This window comes from Papaver somniferum, chromosome 11 (assembly GCF_003573695.1).
Source record: "Papaver somniferum cultivar HN1 chromosome 11, ASM357369v1, whole genome shotgun sequence".
In the NCBI taxonomy this organism is placed as follows: Eukaryota; Viridiplantae; Streptophyta; class Magnoliopsida; order Ranunculales; family Papaveraceae; genus Papaver; species Papaver somniferum.
Genome location: NC_039368.1, coordinates 10976794 through 10995289, shown reverse-complemented (window position 1 = coordinate 10995289; position 18496 = coordinate 10976794). Strand labels below are relative to the sequence as shown.

Below are 18496 nucleotides of genomic sequence, written 5' to 3'. Positions count from 1 at the left end.
AAACAAACAAACCAACGTAAATACATCTATTAGAAAACTACCTATTTTCTAGTAATTCCAATTCACCATTTTTCGACCAGTTATATCAAGAAGACAAGCTAATGGACCCCTGACTGAGTCTGTGTACGATAGATATGGAACATGCGGTGGTTGAAGGTCTCTCACCAATTAATGGTAGGCCATATACAGTATTGAAACCACGAGAATACAACTTACTTTACGCAGTTCGTGAAAACACAAAGACGTTGATTATTAGCGTGGAACCAAACCCTCTTCCGCTTCTATCAAGTAGTCCACTAGCCACTAGGCCATTGTGTGTTTCAACAACCCAGCAACAAAGCTATTTTGAGATCCCTATTAGATTTGTTAGACATAGTGTTCAAAACTGAAGTCTACAGATAACCAGATCACGCTGTCCACTGATCGTATTAGATTTCTTTGTAATGGTAAGGGATAAGTGGTCATATTTCTTTGGAACCAAACAAACAAACCATGTGATAGTACATAATGATGTTTTACGAACCCACCATATACACATATTTTCTTCTCCCATCTTCCAATTTAAACCACAACTTTTAGGTAGGCCTCTTACCAAATAATGGTTTCTTCTACTGTCTACCATCTCAACTATATATACGTAAACACATTCAAGAAATTATACAACCAAAACAGTAAAATTTTCACATCTTAAACCTCTTTCTCTGACATCGTTTAATTAATTGTACGTCCAGATAACCTAATTTTCCTAGTTCTCTTTTAAGCAGAAGATATGGGTTTCAATTTGGCTTCAAAAATTCTCCGACGATCATTTTCTAAAGGAAAGAATGATGAGATGGTGATTCCCAAGGGACATTTTGCTGTTTACGTTGGAGAGACTCAATTCAAGAAGAGATTCGTAGTTCCAATATCGTTTTTGAATCAAATTTGTATCCAAGAACTTCTAAACCAAGCAGGAGAAGAATTTGGATTTGATTATCCAATGGGAGGTGTTACGATTCCTATTAGCGAAGAAACGTTTATGAATCTTACATCCCAATTGAGTGACTTGTAATCAAGGGCAGAGAAACCTTCTCAAATTTTTTGTAATATAGGGTCGTGTTAATATCTTGTACAAATTTATGATATTGAAATACCAAATTTAGTTAGAACATATTAATCAATCAAATGATAGTAATTCCTTGTCGATCTTTAATTAAGTGTTCTTATTGTGTAAAGTTCTTGTACTAATTTTTTAGAATCCATAAATAATCCATCCAAACCCAAAATTATTGGGAACAAATATCATTTCAAATAAAAAACCGTGGCCTGGCTCTGCCACTGGCGATGCTAACATATATTTAAAGATGTATGTAAAATATTGTAACGTTAAAGATCAAGGACCGCAACCAATAACAGTTTGTGATGGATTAAGATCCATCCTTACGCCAATCACCAAAGCATGTGATGCATACATTCGGTAGAAAATAGTTAAACACGAGACTGAATTGAATACTGATAATGAACCAAAACGGACTCTGTGCGTTAGAAATATCCAGATTACAGTATGTACAAAAGAATTTGAATGGGACAAAAAAAAACCAGAGCAGACTTCTGCCAAATGAGAGAAGACTGGTGCATAACTACCTTTCCTTCACGAGGCAACAGGGAATGGACTTTAAACATTTTCAAACAGTTTTACCCTGAATTATGAATTCCAAGGGGAATGTCAGTATAAATAAATAAGTATATGAGTAATTACAGATGAGAAAACAAGCTGAATCTAAGTTAGCTGATTACGGAAATAATGATAACGCTCAATACTCGTATGATTCATTCATTCCTAACAAAGTAATGTAAAATATAATTCATTCGTTCGTATTAAAGAAAATGATTGCGTCTAGTTAACTGTAAATAATCAAAGCTGATGAATTAGCTAGTAACACACCTCCACTCCATTAGCTTCCTTATTGGCACTAGTGGCTTCCTTGGGAGCACTTGACGTGCAATGACCATCTCCTGAGCTCGTCATACGATATTGGTTAATTGAGTATGCTTGGGGGAAGAAGGAGCCAATCATATTGGGTGATTTTGTGATTGTAACTGCAAGAGCGTAGTATACATTAGAGTGTGAATGACAGAAACCGCTGGACACTGATACAAAACATAATGAATCAAAATGGATGATGATTTACTGCTTAATTACCTTTCGGGCTCGCGCCCCCCGCTATAGCCTCTTTGGCAGCACTACACAAAGAATATATTGAGGTGGATTAATCAGTTCATACAGAGTTACTTAGAAATTATAAGTTATAATAATGTAGAGGATTTAACAAAATCTAAAAACAAAATAAAATTACCGTTCTCTTCGCTCAATTGTTTTTGCTATCAAATGGTCCCTGTATCTAGCCATGTTCTTCATATGCTCCTCCTCCTCGGGAGAAATTTCCGGCTCATCATGGATACTAGCCATTTGAGGAAATTGAGAGTACCTAACCTGCTGCTGCTTGCAACAATTCAAACGTTCAGTATTATCTCTCTCTAAACACCACTACGAATCATCCAACAAATTTCGAAACCTAAGATCAAAACGGGAAAAACCTAATTCACACACATAATTATTGAGATGAAACCGAAATAGTATCAAAATCAGCTCATTAAACCTCAAATTACCTTTTGGTGGTTTGCGGTTGCGACGCTGGTTTGATTGTTTGATTGTTCGCAGGGATCTGCAGAAGTGGTTTGATTATTCGCAGGGAGCTGCAGAAGTGGTATTATGTGATAGAGCAGAGCGAGCGTGAGAGAATAATTTGCGCGTTTCTGCATGCCGGTGTAACTTGTTTTTATAATGGGAAAAAAATCTTTTGTAGGATCAGGTTTGCTAAGGCCCGTTGATGAGAAAAGCCCATACGTTCCTATAAGCCCATACCCTGCTTACCTCAGTGTACAATCTGTTCAAGCCATGATTGCCCGATATCTTTGGATTTTCCCTAAGTAGAAAGAGTAATAGAGATCTGAAGCAGAGGTTGGGGGTGAATTTATCGTGGGTATTGGAGAGGCCTGACAGAGATAGTGTCTCCTGAGACTCGCATGGTTGTAAGCCAACATTTGATTTATGTGAGGAAGTTCCTCTCATTTTCTACGAATATTTATCCTTCATTTCAGAAGTATATCCCCTCATTACAGTTTTCAGGTAATGCAGCTGACAATACTGAGAGATTCACACAACTTCATCAAATTATTTATCGCACCTGGGAAAAAAATTATTCCATTTTGGAACTAAACATGCAGAATTGGAGCCCTAAGAAAATGCAGTTGTTAACTGTTAAGCAACAGACCTTCAGAACTCAGATTCGATAGTTGTGCACAAACTTATTTCTTTAATAAGAAAAACTCACTGTGAAAAAGAAAAGAACGGAGTGCAAATACCCCATTGTTTTGAATTCCCAATGTTTTGTTCAGAGGTCAGAGGCTGAGCATATATACCATATATATGCCCCAGAACTCTATTTTCTCTGCAAGTTTCCATCCTCCCCATGCTGCATAAATTACTAAGCATGAAAAGAACTATATATATTGTTGGAGATTTACTCATGTGTTTCAAATACATACTGTAATGTGGTTTTGTATCTGTCCATTTAAGTTACAGGCAGTTACAAACATCATTCCCTACCGTTCAAATAGGTAGAATCGGTTGGTTACAGAGAAGAGTGATAAAGAGAATTGCACCATTTGGTGAGGAGTTGTGTTGATTGGTTAACACCAAAGACAGCCGTTGCATAAGAATGAACAGATGTGTAGTTGGGTTCTAATCCTAAGAGACACATCGATTCATAATATGTTGAACTCCGATATAAACAGTGAGACTTCTCAACTGTAATATGGGAAAGGAGAAATTTGTCTCATTCGTTCTCTCTAAATCGGCACCACTATTGTGACACTTTGATTGCCAATAAAACATACTTCATTTTGTTCATTAGAATCCAGTTTCAGAGAGTGCACTCTAACCGGATTGTGATCGTTGAACCCTGGGGAATAGACGCCGTTAGATCGCATTGCATCTTGAGAGGCGAAATCTATTCTTAAAGACAATAACATGTTCACGCCTAGATCAAGTTCTACTCGTATTTATAACATCCATTGCCTTAGATTTCCAACATATATAACTTGGCATAATCTGAAGGCTAATCTACAAGCCAATGCCACTGAATGCCCTTCTGTCATCAAAGTGAGATGTTTTTGTAAGCCATGTAGCATGCCGCACATACTTTTCCTGGTGGAAAATGTGGTGTTCTTGTATTTATACAATAAATGAGAATGTGCGAAGGGAAACAAGCTTACAGAATACATAAATAGGGCACAGCCACATAAATAGGGAGTCCCAACTGAATGCGTCATCAAAGTGAGATGTTTTTATACACAAACCGCTAGCAGTAATATTCTTCATAACTGGCTCTCGTGCCACCCAGTACCACTAGAAGGAACAAAAATATACGAAGTCCAGGAGTTAACTAGGGACAAAGGTTACCATGCGTTGTTTGGCGACCTTGGACGGCTAGGATTTGCATCTAGGATGGAAGGATGGCCGTTGATTGTTGCACGCCTTCGTTTTGGTAACCGCATGGGAAAGGTCGGCATGGTATGGCGCAACAAGGTGGTTGGCATGCCATTGGCACATGTGGCATGGCATGCCTTGGCACGGTTTTGCGTGGAAAAAACTAGCGTTTTGGGCCAAAGGTTACCATGCGTTGTTTGGCGACCTTGGACGGCTAGGATTTGCATCTAGGATGGAAGGGTGGCCGTTGATCGTCGCACGCCTTCTTTTTGGTAGCCGTATAGGGAAGGCCGGCATGGTGTGGCGCGGCAAGGTGGTTGGCATGCTATTGGCACATGTGGCATGGCATGCCTTCGCGCGGTTTGGTATGGCCAAAACTAGGGTTTTGGGCCAAAGGTTACAATGCGTTGTTTGGCGACCTTGGGCGGCTAGGATTTGCATCCAGGATGGAAGGGTGGTCATTGATCGTCGCACGCCTTCGTTTTGGTAGCCGCATGGGGAAGGCCGACATGGTATGGAGCGGCAAGGTGGTTGGCATGCCATTGGCACATGTGGCATGTCATGCCTTGTCGCGGTTTGGCGTGGCCAAAACTAGGGTTTGGGGCCAAAGGTTACCATGCATTGTTTGGCGACCTTGGACGGTTAGGATTTGCATCTAATATGGAAGGGTGGTCGTTGATCATCACACGCCTTCGTTTTGGTAGCCACATAGGGAAGGCCGGCATGGTGGGGCCAAGGCCCATGGCGCGGAAGGCTTGGCATAGTGGGGCCAAGGGTTTGGTACGGACGGCTTGGCATGGTGGGGCCAAGGCAAGGTGCAGTTGGCTTGGCATGGTGGGGCCAAGGTTTGGCATGCCATTGGCGCATGGTGCGGCTAGCATGGTTGGGGCCAAGTCAAGGCGCGGTTAGCTTGGCATGGTGGGGCCAAGGGTTTGGCATGCCATTGGCGCATGGTGCGGATAGTGTGGTTGGGGCCAAGGAAAGGTGGGGTTGGCTTGACATGGTGGGGCCAAGGGTTTGGCATGCCATTGGCGCATGGTGCGGCTAGCATGGGTGGGCCAAGGCAAGGTGCAGTTGGCTTGGCATGGTGGGGACAAGGGTTTGGCATGCCATTGGCGCATGGTGCGGCTAGCATGGTTGGCATGCCTTGACTCGGTAGACGTGGCCGGCATGGTTTCCCATGGGCACAGTGGTGAGGCTGGAATGGTTGGCATGCCTTGGCGCGGAGATGTGGCTGGCATGGTTTTCCATTGGCACAGTGATGCGGCTGGCATGGTTGCCATTCCTTGGCGCGGAGATGTGGCTGGCATGGTTGGCATGCCTTGGTGCGGAGATGTGGCTGGCATGGTTTGCTATTGGCATAGTGGTGCGGCTGGCATGGTTGGTATGCCTTAGCGCAGAGATGTGGCTGGCATGGTTTGCTATTGGCACAGTGGTGCGGCTGGCATGCCTTGGCGTGGTAGCATGAGAATTAGGGTTTGGTATGTACGAAGATGATGTCGGTCAATACTAAGGGTTCTGCCGTGGAACATCACACATGTATATAAAAAAAAGGGACCCTGGTAATTCTTACGTAGGTATGTTGAATTATTCAATAAATACGCTAGTGGTTGTAGTGACGTCATGTCAGATGTAAGGTTTTACGATTTTAACCCTAAGCTAAAAACCACCGTCAACATATGGTTAAAACTTCTCACATAAGGGTTAGCTTCTTATTAACTATCTTAAGAGTATCTGCTAAAATTTTTGAATAGCTAAAATTTGGAATTCATAAGTTTTCAATCCACCATCAAAAACAGTACATATAATAGTAGCTTTACCAAGATAGCTAAACCATTTGACATTTCGATATGCTGGGTTTAACTACATAAGTTCACTTATACATGCACTCTTTGCATCCATTTTTAATTAAGTAATGATCAAATATTATTTATATTATTAAACTCTTTAGTAGCAGAACAAGACTACGTACTATTCCTTGTTCATCCTTGACTTGATGAATACAGTAGCATTCCGGTTACTATCACGATCATCATCAACTTGTTCATGTTCATCGTTAACAACATCAAAAGAAAAACGGTGAACGTCCCTTTTTCCATCTCACCATCTCACTATCAGCAGAACCATCGTCTCCGGAAATCAAATCTAGGGCAAGCAACGTTTTCCTTCTTTTACTCGTTCTCGATGTTGTTGTAGCAGCAACAAACTCTTTTTTTTTTATAACTCTCGAACCTTAAAAAAAAAATAACAGCGACACAACACACAGCAATACAATTGTAGTTCAACAGTTAAATCAAAAAAAAAATTATGAATCTTCTCGAACTCTATCTCCTCTCTTCCCTCTTCCTCTCACCTTGCTCTGATATCGTATGTAGGATCGAGCAAGAGAGAGGAAAACACACGGAAGCAATAAAAAGACTACATTGATAATCAAATTCGGCACACCGAATTCTTATGGCTCAATAACCTATTTATCTCACAAAACTTGATGATCACTCAAAACAAACTTTCCTAAAAAGATAACACTCTAAACAAAGACACTTTCCTAACATAAAGAAAACTTCAAATAGAACTCTATAGAATTCAAACACCTTTCTTCTCAAGTAAACTCGATTTCCAAATATGACACACGCTGTGTCAACTTTTCTTTTTGATCCTTCCTAACTGCGTCAACTACAGTTGTTGATCCATGTTGTCTTCTTCATATTGTGTCAACTATAATTGTTGATCCAAAACCAAATCACCATATCTTGGTTTAACTTCCAACATCCTCCTTTCAACCAAGATATCCTTAACAAACCCGAAACCAAATTATATGACTCATCACCAAGCATTGTATCTCAACTTCATTTCTTGTTTACCTACTTCTGTTGTAGGATTTCCATACTCTTCAAATTACACACTGGACTTGCTTCACTTCTCTATTCAAATTCCTACATGGGATTGCTTCACTATTCACAAGCACACCATGTGACGTCTCTTCTCAAGCATACATTGCTTTATCTTCACGATCACAAGTCATGGGATTTTCACCTACTATTGTTGTTCTCTCTCACACATCACCCTTGGTTATTACTTATCTTTTCTTCACTCTCTCATCATCTTCACAACCTTACTGTTGTTTCTTCTTCTTTAGTTTTTTATGATTCTCTCACAATCTTTCTCTTGTTACGCTTCTGCCACAAGCAATAACTATCACAAAGTCTGCCACACTTTGCAGGTCTTCCAAGTTTCTGCCACAAACTCTTCAACCACACTTAAGCTTAACATGTTTGAGCTTGAACTTCAACATCCTACCTTAAGCTCAAACATATCCACCCAACATTCATTGTCATTCTAAGTCTCTGAATTCGATCAACTTAATCAAATTGTACTAATTCTGACTGCAATACCAGCTTTGACCTCCATCAAACTGTAGCAATCATCTGACTGCAGTACCAACTTTGTCCTATTGCATCTATTTCGAATCCATAACCCTTCGAAAATCTTCTTCACCTTCTAAAATCAACCAATGCTCTTCCACAACCACCCTTTCTTAAACTACCTCAACAATCATCAACATACACAAAAAACTGTTTTCTGCAACATTTCTGACAGAAACTGTCACACCTTTACTGTCACTACCCTATATCACGCTTCTTTTTTCTGTTAAGATTCTGTAACAATTCTTTAGTAACACTTTGTTCATCTGTAACAATCTCCTTCAACTGTGACTTTAACCTTTGTAACACCCATACTGTTACAAACTTTCAATAGCACTTTCCCACTTTTTTTTATAGCTCCGAACCCTTACCAAACTTCGAACAAATCTCTGTTTAATATGATCTCGACAGAATTGAGCCATATACCCATGTTTTTTGGATTTCCATCATGCCAACGACCACACGATCAAAACTACAACGACAACTTTCGCCTTGCCTTATTACTGCTATATTTTTCCTTCTCAGTAGCAGCATCTCGTTCAAACGGCATCAGTCTTCATTGATCCCTACAGGCTACTTCTCCTTCAGATTCGATCACAACAACATCATCTTCTCTGTTTCCTTCTTCACTGCACCTTTCTATTGATCAACCCGTTTCCATAAACAACTCTTCTTCTCCAAACTCCTGCTTGTTTATCTAAACTTCTAATTCTTCTCAGTTGCAAACTCCAGAACGAAGTTTCCCTTCTGCAAAGATATCCAGCTGATTTCTCGGCTTCTAAAACTCGTTCAGACTCACAATGACCATGCCTTTCCGGCGTCAGTTCTTCTTCCCGAAACTGCTTGATCAAATCTCACCAACAAGTCGAACTAAAATAATACCAAATCTCCTTTCCTTCTTGACTGTTCTCGATGAAACTAATATCCAAGTCTTCGTGACCTAGATTCAGCTATCTTTTTGACTTCGATTCACGTCAACCTTTGCAACAAATCTCTTCTAACATAACTCGAACTTTCACAAGTTTTCAACCCTAATTGTTTTTTCTTCCAGCAACTTGTTGCGCAACTTTTGTTAAGCCCACAACATCACCTTATGGATCCAGCAGCTTACAATCCATTAAACCTAACCTGTCGAACTTGATCCTCTTTTTTTTAACACGGTTTTTAAACTCTTTAGCAGCATCACAAGATACGTACTATACCTTGTTCATCATTGACTTGATAGATACAGTAGCATTCCGGTTACTATCACGATCATCATCAACCTATTCATGTTCATCGTTAACAGCATCAAAAAAAAAACAGTGAACGTCCCTTTTTCCATCTCACCATCTAACTATAAGCAGAACCATCGTCTCCGGAAATCAAATCAGGGAAACTTTTTCCTTCTTTTACTCGTTCTCGATGTTGTTGTAGCAGCTACAAACTCTTTTTTTTTTACAACTCTCGAACCTTCAAGAAAAAAAAAACAGCGACACAACAACAAGATAACCTTCAAAACAATTCTCTAACATCGAAAAGAAAAAACTTATGAATCTTCTCGAACTCTATCTCCTCTCCACCTCTTCCTCTCATCTTTCTCTGATACCATATGTAGGATGGAGCAAGAGAGAGCACACGCGGAAGCAATAAAAAGACTACATTGATAATAAAATTCGGTGTACAATTCTTATGGCTGAATAGCTTACTTATAGTCTCACAAACTTGATGATCGCTCAAAGCAAACTTTCTAACAAAGATAAAACTCGAAGCAAACACACTTTCCTAACATAAAACAACTCTAAATAGAACTCGAACATCTTTCTTCTCAAGTAAACTCGATTTCCAAATATGACACGATGTGTCAACTTTTCTTGTTGATTCATCCTGACTGCATGAACTACAGTTGTTGATCCATGTTGTCTACTTCATACTGTGTCAACTATAATTGTTGATCCAAAACCAAATCACCATATCTTGGTTTAACTTCCAACATCCCCAAATGGTAAGGGCATCATATGTTTAGTTTTTTTGATTGGTCAAAAGGAAAAAATTCATTGAAAAATAGGTACTTAAGGGGTACCTCAACCCAATAAATACAACCGATCCAAAGGGAGATCGAGTTTGGAAACGATCACCCAAAACAAAAAAACAAAGAGCCAAAAGAATTTAACAAAAACCATACACCAAACGTCTCGTATCCAAATCAAAGCGGCCGATGGAAATACGAATCCCATAAAACTATCATCATGTTAGCCGTTAAATCCAACATGCTAGTATTTGACTCCGCCCAGAGATAAGCTTGGATCTTAATATTCGAATTATACTTTCCAAGTTTGGTAAGGGCATAATATGTTGAAACATAATAATACATATATACGACTGCAGTCTGCAACTACTTACTTGACCACACATGGAGTACTACAAAGGAGGCAAAACCATGTGATCAGGCCAAATTGTTATACCCAAGCAAATGTTGCTTCACCACTCTTTTCATTATTATCGTATTAAAAGTTGGATGAGTTGTCCGTCTCCCCTCTTCTCATTTAAGCTTTTGGTAGGGAATAACTGGTCATATTTCTTTGGAAGCAAACAAACAAAAGTCATCTTAATTAGGTATGAAGAACCAAACCATGTGATAGTATACATATTGATCTATGACATACACAAATCTGTCATCTCCCCTCCTCTCATTTCCACCTTAAATTTTTGGTAGGCACCTCGACCAAAATAATGGTCTCTACTGCTGTCCATCGTCTCTCAATATATACAAATACATATTTCAAGGACTCAAACAACCAAAACAACAAAGTTTTCGCATATTAAACCTCTTTCTCTAAGATTGTTCAATCAAGTGTACATCCACAACATAGTGATCATCTACCTTTTATTTTTCCCTTATTAAGCAAAAGATATGGGTTTCAATTTGACTTCAAAAATTCTCGGACGATCATTTTCTAGAGGAAAGAATGATGAGATGGTGATCCCCAAAGGACATTTTGCAGTTTACGTTGGAGAGTTTCAATTCAAGAAGAGATTTGTAGTTCCGATATCATATTTGAATCATGTTTGTATCCAAGAACTTCTAAACCAAGCAGGAGAGGAATTTGGGTTTGATTATCCAATGGGAGGTGTAACGATTCCTTGCAACGAAGAAATGTTTTTGAATCTTATGTGTCAATTAAATAACTTGTAATTATGTGCAGAGAAAGTCTCTCATAATTTTGTAAAATAGGGTCATGTTAATCTCTTGTACAAATTGACAATACAAAAATTAGCAGAATTTATACATTTTCAACTGACCGTTATTTTTTGCTTCAACATTTTTGATTAAGTGATCATATTTAGTTTAAAATTGGCCATCAATTATTTTTAATATCCATGGAAGGACTTTCCACAACAAGGAAAGATCTCCTGAAGCGATCATTGTGGAAGTAAAGCTGAAGTCCTTTACTTGGGCTAGCTCTTTCCCTTCTTTCTCCAATGCTATAAGCTTGACAACATAATTGTATATTGGACCTCGTAATTCTTCAATCCACCTTATATATTGGACATAATTGTAGCTTTTTTTTGTTCTTTCCTTGGTCCTTGCGACTTCATCTTAGCCGATCAAAAAACCACGGGTATCAAGAAGACAAGCTAATGGACCCTGACTGAGTTTGTGTATGATAGATATGGAACATGTGGTGGTTTAAGGTCTCTCACCAATTAATTCATAGGCCATATACAGTGTTAAAACCACTAGAGTACAACTTACTTTAAGCAGTTCGTGAAAACACAAAGAGTTGATTATTAGTGTGGAAGCAAATCCATGTGACTAACGAGATAAGATCTTCATCTCTTCAGCTTCCATCAAGTAGTACACTAGTCACTAGGCCATTGTGTGTTTCAACAACCCAGCAACAAAACTATTTAGAGATCCCTATTAGATTTGTTAGACATATATAGTGTTCAAAACTTAAGTCTTCAGATACCAGTTTATGCTGTCCACTCGTGTTAGATTTCTTTTGTATTTTTGTAATGGTAGTTGTCACTTGTCATATTCTTTGGAGGCAAACAAACAAACACCATCTTAAGTAAACCGAACCAAACCATCTGATGTGATAGTAAATAATGATCTGTGAACCAACCAAACAAATACTTCTTCTCCCATCTTTCAATTTCCACCTTAACTTTTTAGTAGGCACCTCGTCAAACTAATGGTCTCTTCTACTGTCCGTCATCTCAACTATATATAAAGATATTAATTAGCCTGGACAATTAAACATGTCTGGACACTAAATAATCTTCTACATGCAAGATATACAACATTTATAGCTGTATGAGATGTCCATTATAGTTGTAAGAGCTCTCTCAAAAGGTAGGGCTACATGCAAGATATACAACATCAGAATATTATTGAGATTACCCACTTGGCCACACAATGTTTTGTAAGGAGGCAAACCCATGTGAGTGTACACTTATCGAATAGACAAGTAAATGTTTGTTCGCCAATCGTTTCAATTCAAAAGAAACATTTGCATAGCCACCTATTTTGCAATTTCTTTTATCCAGTTCTCATTTTCTAGTATATATAGTCACCCATATATGTAGTACTTCAAACATCCAAAACCAGTAGTTTGCATATCCTTCTACAACTCTCGTATTCTCTTGTTATTCTCCTACTAGCATTTTAAGATCTAATTCGATCTCTATTTTCATTAGCAACATGGGTTTCAACTTACATGCAAAGATTATCAGACGATCATTTTCCAAAGGAAGGACTGATGCTGAGATAATTCCAAAAGGACATTTCGCAGTTTATGTTGGTGGTACTCAACTCAAGAAGAGATTTGTGGTTCCAATGTGGTACTTGAACCAGCCTTCTTTCCAACACCTTTTAAGTCTAGCCGAAGAAGAATTTGGATTTGATCATCCAATGGGCGGGCTCACAATTCCTTGCAGTGAAGCCTCTTTTATTGATCTTGTTTCCCAGTTAAATGACTTGTGATCAAATGACAACATCGAATTCTCAAGTTTTGTATACTAGGATCATGTAAATATAATTTTTCTGTAAAAGCAAACTTTACTGAAATTCATAACTGACATTAATGAGAAGTATAGAAAGAAAATTCTTATGAAAATTGTTGCAAATGATTTATTCTCCATCTTAAATTAACATTTCATTTCTTGATGAGTGCAATATCTAGATTCTAGAGTAATAGATTTAGTTTGGTCAAAAATTTCATATAAGGGTTAGCTTCATATAAGCTATCTTAAAAGTATCGGCTAACAATTTCGTATGACTATAATTTGAAATTCATAGGTTTACTTTTCAATCCACCATCCAAAAACAGTACATACAATAATATAATGTAAATACAATTTACGATAGCTAAATGACTTGTGATCAAATGACAACACCGAATTCTCAAATTTTGTACACTAGGATCATGTAAATATAATTTTTTGGTGAAAATTAACTTCGCCGAAGTTCATACAATATTAATGACAAGCACCGAAAGAAAATGCTTATGTAAATTATTTCATCTGACTTATTCTCCATCTTTTAACTACCATCCTTGATTGAATTTCTTGATGCTTGCAATATTTAGAGTAATGTTTTAATTTAGCTTAAAGTTTTCACTCAAGGGTCCTCTTGTTTGATTGTATATTTAGCAAATCTTGGGTTCTATATATTGCGAATGGTTTTGATTTAGTAATGGCCACAAATTGTTAATATTGAGCAAGGCAACAATCCCATGTGAAATTCGATCCCGTCATATATAGCTAAGACGATGAGCCCACCCCTTATTGAAAGACGACTCTTTCATCATCACTCCTTTCATTTCCGCACCTCATAACGGTAAGGGCATAATATGTTGAAACATAATAATAATACATACGACTCCAACTACTTACTTGACCACACAAGGAGTACTGCAAAGGAGGAAAAACCATGTGATTAGGCTCATTATCAACCCAAATTGTTAATAGACAAGCAAATTTTGCTTCACCACTCTCCATTATCGCAATTAAAGTTGGGTAAGTTGTCTCTCTCCCCTCTCTCTCATTTCCACATATATACGAATGGTCTCTTCTACTGTCCATCATCTCCACTATATATACGAATGCACATTTCAAGAACTCAAACAACCAAAACAACAAAGTTTTCACATCTTAAACTTCTTTTTCTAGTTTTCAACTAGCTTTCCTTTTTCTCTTAATCTTAAGTAAAAGACATGGGTTTCACTTTGACTTCTAAAATACTCCGACGATCTTCTTCCAAAGGAAAGAATGATGAGATGGTGATCCCCAAAGGACATTTTGCAGTTTACGTTGGAGAGTCTCAATTCAAGAAGAGATTCGTAGTTCCAATATATATTTGAATCACACTTGTGTCCAAGAACTCCTAAACCAAGCAGGAGAAGAATTTGGGTTTGATTATCCAATGGGAGGTGTTACAATTCCTTGTAGCGAAGAAACATTTATGAATCTTACATCTCAATTAAATGACCTGTAATTAAGTGCAGAGAAAATCTCTCACGATTTTGTAAACTAGGGTCATGTAATCTCTTGTACAAATTGATAATATTAAGTGAAATACAAAAATTAGTAGAATTTATACATTTCAGCTGAATAGTTATTCTTTACTTCAACATTTTTAATTAAGTGATCATGCAGTTTAAAATTGTCCATCAATTATTTTTAATATCCATGAAAGGACTTTCAACAACAAGGAAAGATCTCCTGAAACGATCATTGTGGAAGTAACGCTGAAGGCCTTTACTTGGGCTAGCTTTTTCCCTTCTTTCTCCAACGCTATAATCTTGACAACATAATATATTGGACCTCGAAATTCTTTAATCTACCCTAGCTTGTTTTTTTTTTTCTTTCGATCCTTGCGACTTCTGTTCTACCATCGGTACTATGTTGCCCAGAAGAAAACAAACAAACCAACGTAAATACATCTATTAGAAAACTACCTATTTTCTAGTAATTCCAATTCACCATTTTTCGACCAGTTATATCAAGAAGACAAGCTAATGGACCCCTGACTGAGTCTGTGTACGATAGATATGGAACATGCGGTGGTTGAAGGTCTCTCACCAATTAATGGTAGGCCATATACAGTATTGAAACCACGAGAATACAACTTACTTTACGCAGTTCGTGAAAACACAAAGACGTTGATTATTAGCGTGGAACCAAACCCTCTTCCGCTTCTATCAAGTAGTCCACTAGCCACTAGGCCATTGTGTGTTTCAACAACCCAGCAACAAAGCTATTTTGAGATCCCTATTAGATTTGTTAGACATAGTGTTCAAAACTGAAGTCTACAGATAACCAGATCACGCTGTCCACTGATCGTATTAGATTTCTTTTGTAATGGTAAGGGATAAGTGGTCATATTTCTTTGGAACCAAACAAACAAACCATGTGATAGTACATAATGATGTTTTACGAACCCACCATATACACATATTTTCTTCTCCCATCTTCCAATTTAAACCACAACTTTTAGGTAGGCCTCTTACCAAATAATGGTTTCTTCTACTGTCTACCATCTCAACTATATATACGTAAACACATTCAAGAAATTATACAACCAAAACAGTAAAATTTTCACATCTTAAACCTCTTTCTCTGACATCGTTTAATTAATTGTACGTCCAGATAACCTAATTTTCCTAGTTCTCTTTTAAGCAGAAGATATGGGTTTCAATTTGGCTTCAAAAATTCTCCGACGATCATTTTCTAAAGGAAAGAATGATGAGATGGTGATTCCCAAGGGACATTTTGCTGTTTACGTTGGAGAGACTCAATTCAAGAAGAGATTCGTAGTTCCAATATCGTTTTTGAATCAAATTTGTATCCAAGAACTTCTAAACCAAGCAGGAGAAGAATTTGGATTTGATTATCCAATGGGAGGTGTTACGATTCCTATTAGCGAAGAAACGTTTATGAATCTTACATCCCAATTGAGTGACTTGTAATCAAGGGCAGAGAAACCTTCTCAAATTTTTTGTAATATAGGGTCGTGTTAATATCTTGTACAAATTTATGATATTGAAATACCAAATTTAGTTAGAACATATTAATCAATCAAATGATAGTAATTCCTTGTCGATCTTTAATTAAGTGTTCTTATTGTGTAAAGTTCTTGTACTAATTTTTTAGAATCCATAAATAATCCATCCAAACCCAAAATTATTGGGAACAAATATCATTTCAAATAAAAAACCGTGGCCTGGCTCTGCCACTGGCGATGCTAACATATATTTAAAGATGTATGTAAAATATTGTAACGTTAAAGATCAAGGACCGCAACCAATAACAGTTTGTGATGGATTAAGATCCATCCTTACGCCAATCACCAAAGCATGTGATGCATACATTCGGTAGAAAATAGTTAAACACGAGACTGAATTGAATACTGATAATGAACCAAAACGGACTCTGTGCGTTAGAAATATCCAGATTACAGTATGTACAAAAGAATTTGAATGGGACAAAAAAGAAACCAGAGCAGACTTCTGCCAAATGAGAGAAGACTGGTGCATAACTACCTTTCCTTCACGAGGCAACAGGGAATGGACTTTAAACATTTTCAAACAGTTTTACCCTGAATTATGAATTCCAAGGGGAATGTCAGTATAAATAAATAAGTATATGAGTAATTACAGATGAGAAAACAAGCTGAATCTAAGTTAGCTGATTACGGAAATAATGATAACGCTCAATACTCGTATGATTCATTCATTCCTAACAAAGTAATGTAAAATATAATTCATTCGTTCGTATTAAAGAAAATGATTGCGTCTAGTTAACTGTAAATAATCAAAGCTGATGAATTAGCTAGTAACACACCTCCACTCCATTAGCTTCCTTATTGGCACTAGTGGCTTCCTTGGGAGCACTTGACGTGCAATGACCATCTCCTGAGCTCGTCATACGATATTGGTTAATTGAGTATGCTTGGGGGAAGAAGGAGCCAATCATATTGGGTGATTTTGTGATTGTAACTGCAAGAGCGTAGTATACATTAGAGTGTGAATGACAGAAACCGCTGGACACTGATACAAAACATAATGAATCAAAATGGATGATGATTTACTGCTTAATTACCTTTCGGGCTCGCGCCCCCGCAGCTATAGCCTCTTTGGCAGCACTACACAACAAGAGAATATATTGAGGTGGATTAATCAGTTCATACAGAGTTACTTAGAAATTATAAGTTATAATAATGTAGAGGATTTAACAAAATCTAAAAACAAAATAAAATTACCGTTCTCTTCGCTCAATTGTTTTTGCTATCAAATGGTCCCTGTATCTAGCCATGTTCTTCATATGCTCCTCCTCCTCGGGAGAAATTTCCGGCTCATCATGGATACTAGCCATTTGAGGAAATTGAGAGTACCTAACCTGCTGCTGCTTGCAACAATTCAAACGTTCAGTATTATCTCTCTCTAAACACCACTACGAATCATCCAACAAATTTCGAAACCTAAGATCAAAACGGGAAAAACCTAATTCACACACATAATTATTGAGATGAAACCGAAATAGTATCAAAATCAGCTCATTAAACCTCAAATTACCTTTTGGTGGTTTGCGGTTGCGACGCTGGTTTGATTGTTTGATTGTTCGCAGGGATCTGCAGAAGTGGTTTGATTATTCGCAGGGAGCTGCAGAAGTGGTATTATGTGATAGAGCAGAGCGAGCGTGAGAGAATAATTTGCGCGTTTCTGCATGCCGGTGTAACTTGTTTTTATAATGGGAAAAAAATCTTTTGTAGGATCAGGTTTGCTAAGGCCCGTTGATGAGAAAAGCCCATACGTTCCTATAAGCCCATACCCTGCTTACCTCAGTGTACAATCTGTTCAAGCCATGATTGCCCGATATCTTTGGATTTTCCCTAAGTAGAAAGAGTAATAGAGATCTGAAGCAGAGGTTGGGGGTGAATTTATCGTGGGTATTGGAGAGGCCTGACAGAGATAGTGTCTCCTGAGACTCGCATGGTTGTAAGCCAACATTTGATTTATGTGAGGAAGTTCCTCTCATTTTCTACGAATATTTATCCTTCATTTCAGAAGTATATCCCCTCATTACAGTTTTCAGGTAATGCAGCTGACAATACTGAGAGATTCACACAACTTCATCAAATTATTTATCGCACCTGGGAAAAAAATTATTCCATTTTGGAACTAAACATGCAGAATTGGAGCCCTAAGAAAATGCAGTTGTTAACTGTTAAGCAACAGACCTTCAGAACTCAGATTCGATAGTTGTGCACAAACTTATTTCTTTAATAAGAAAAACTCACTGTGAAAAAGAAAAGAACGGAGTGCAAATACCCCATTGTTTTGAATTCCCAATGTTTTGTTCAGAGGTCAGAGGCTGAGCATATATACCATATATATGCCCCAGAACTCTATTTTCTCTGCAAGTTTCCATCCTCCCCATGCTGCATAAATTACTAAGCATGAAAAGAACTATATATATTGTTGGAGATTTACTCATGTGTTTCAAATACATACTGTAATGTGGTTTTGTATCTGTCCATTTAAGTTACAGGCAGTTA

General features: G+C 37.8%; 3 long non-coding RNA genes across 5 annotated transcripts; all 3 read right to left on the bottom strand.

Moving 5' to 3' along the window:
• Positions 1–1582: 1582 nt before the first annotated feature.
• LOC113320565 lies at positions 1583–2198 on the bottom strand. The gene is made up of 3 exons (XR_003346174.1): positions 2183–2198; positions 1925–2079; positions 1583–1679 (listed from the first exon to the last, which is right to left on the bottom strand). It is a non-coding gene; the product is annotated as an uncharacterized LOC113320565 (long non-coding RNA).
• Positions 2199–2202: 4 nt separating this feature from the next.
• On the bottom strand, positions 2203–2779 carry LOC113320564. 2 transcript variants are annotated; one of them, XR_003346172.1, is made up of 3 exons: positions 2650–2779; positions 2337–2555; positions 2203–2223 (listed from the first exon to the last, which is right to left on the bottom strand). It is a non-coding gene; the product is annotated as an uncharacterized LOC113320564 (long non-coding RNA). The 2 variants fall into 2 exon arrangements; XR_003346173.1 differs by having other exon boundaries at positions 2337–2479.
• A 13326-nt stretch (positions 2780–16105) lies between these two features.
• Positions 16106–17643, bottom strand: LOC113323046. Of its 2 annotated transcripts, none has more exons than XR_003347405.1 (5): positions 17514–17643; positions 17201–17419; positions 17041–17083; positions 16783–16937; positions 16106–16537 (listed from the first exon to the last, which is right to left on the bottom strand). It is a non-coding gene; the product is annotated as an uncharacterized LOC113323046 (long non-coding RNA). The 2 variants fall into 2 exon arrangements; XR_003347406.1 differs by having other exon boundaries at positions 17201–17343.
• Positions 17644–18496: the final 853 nt, after the last annotated feature.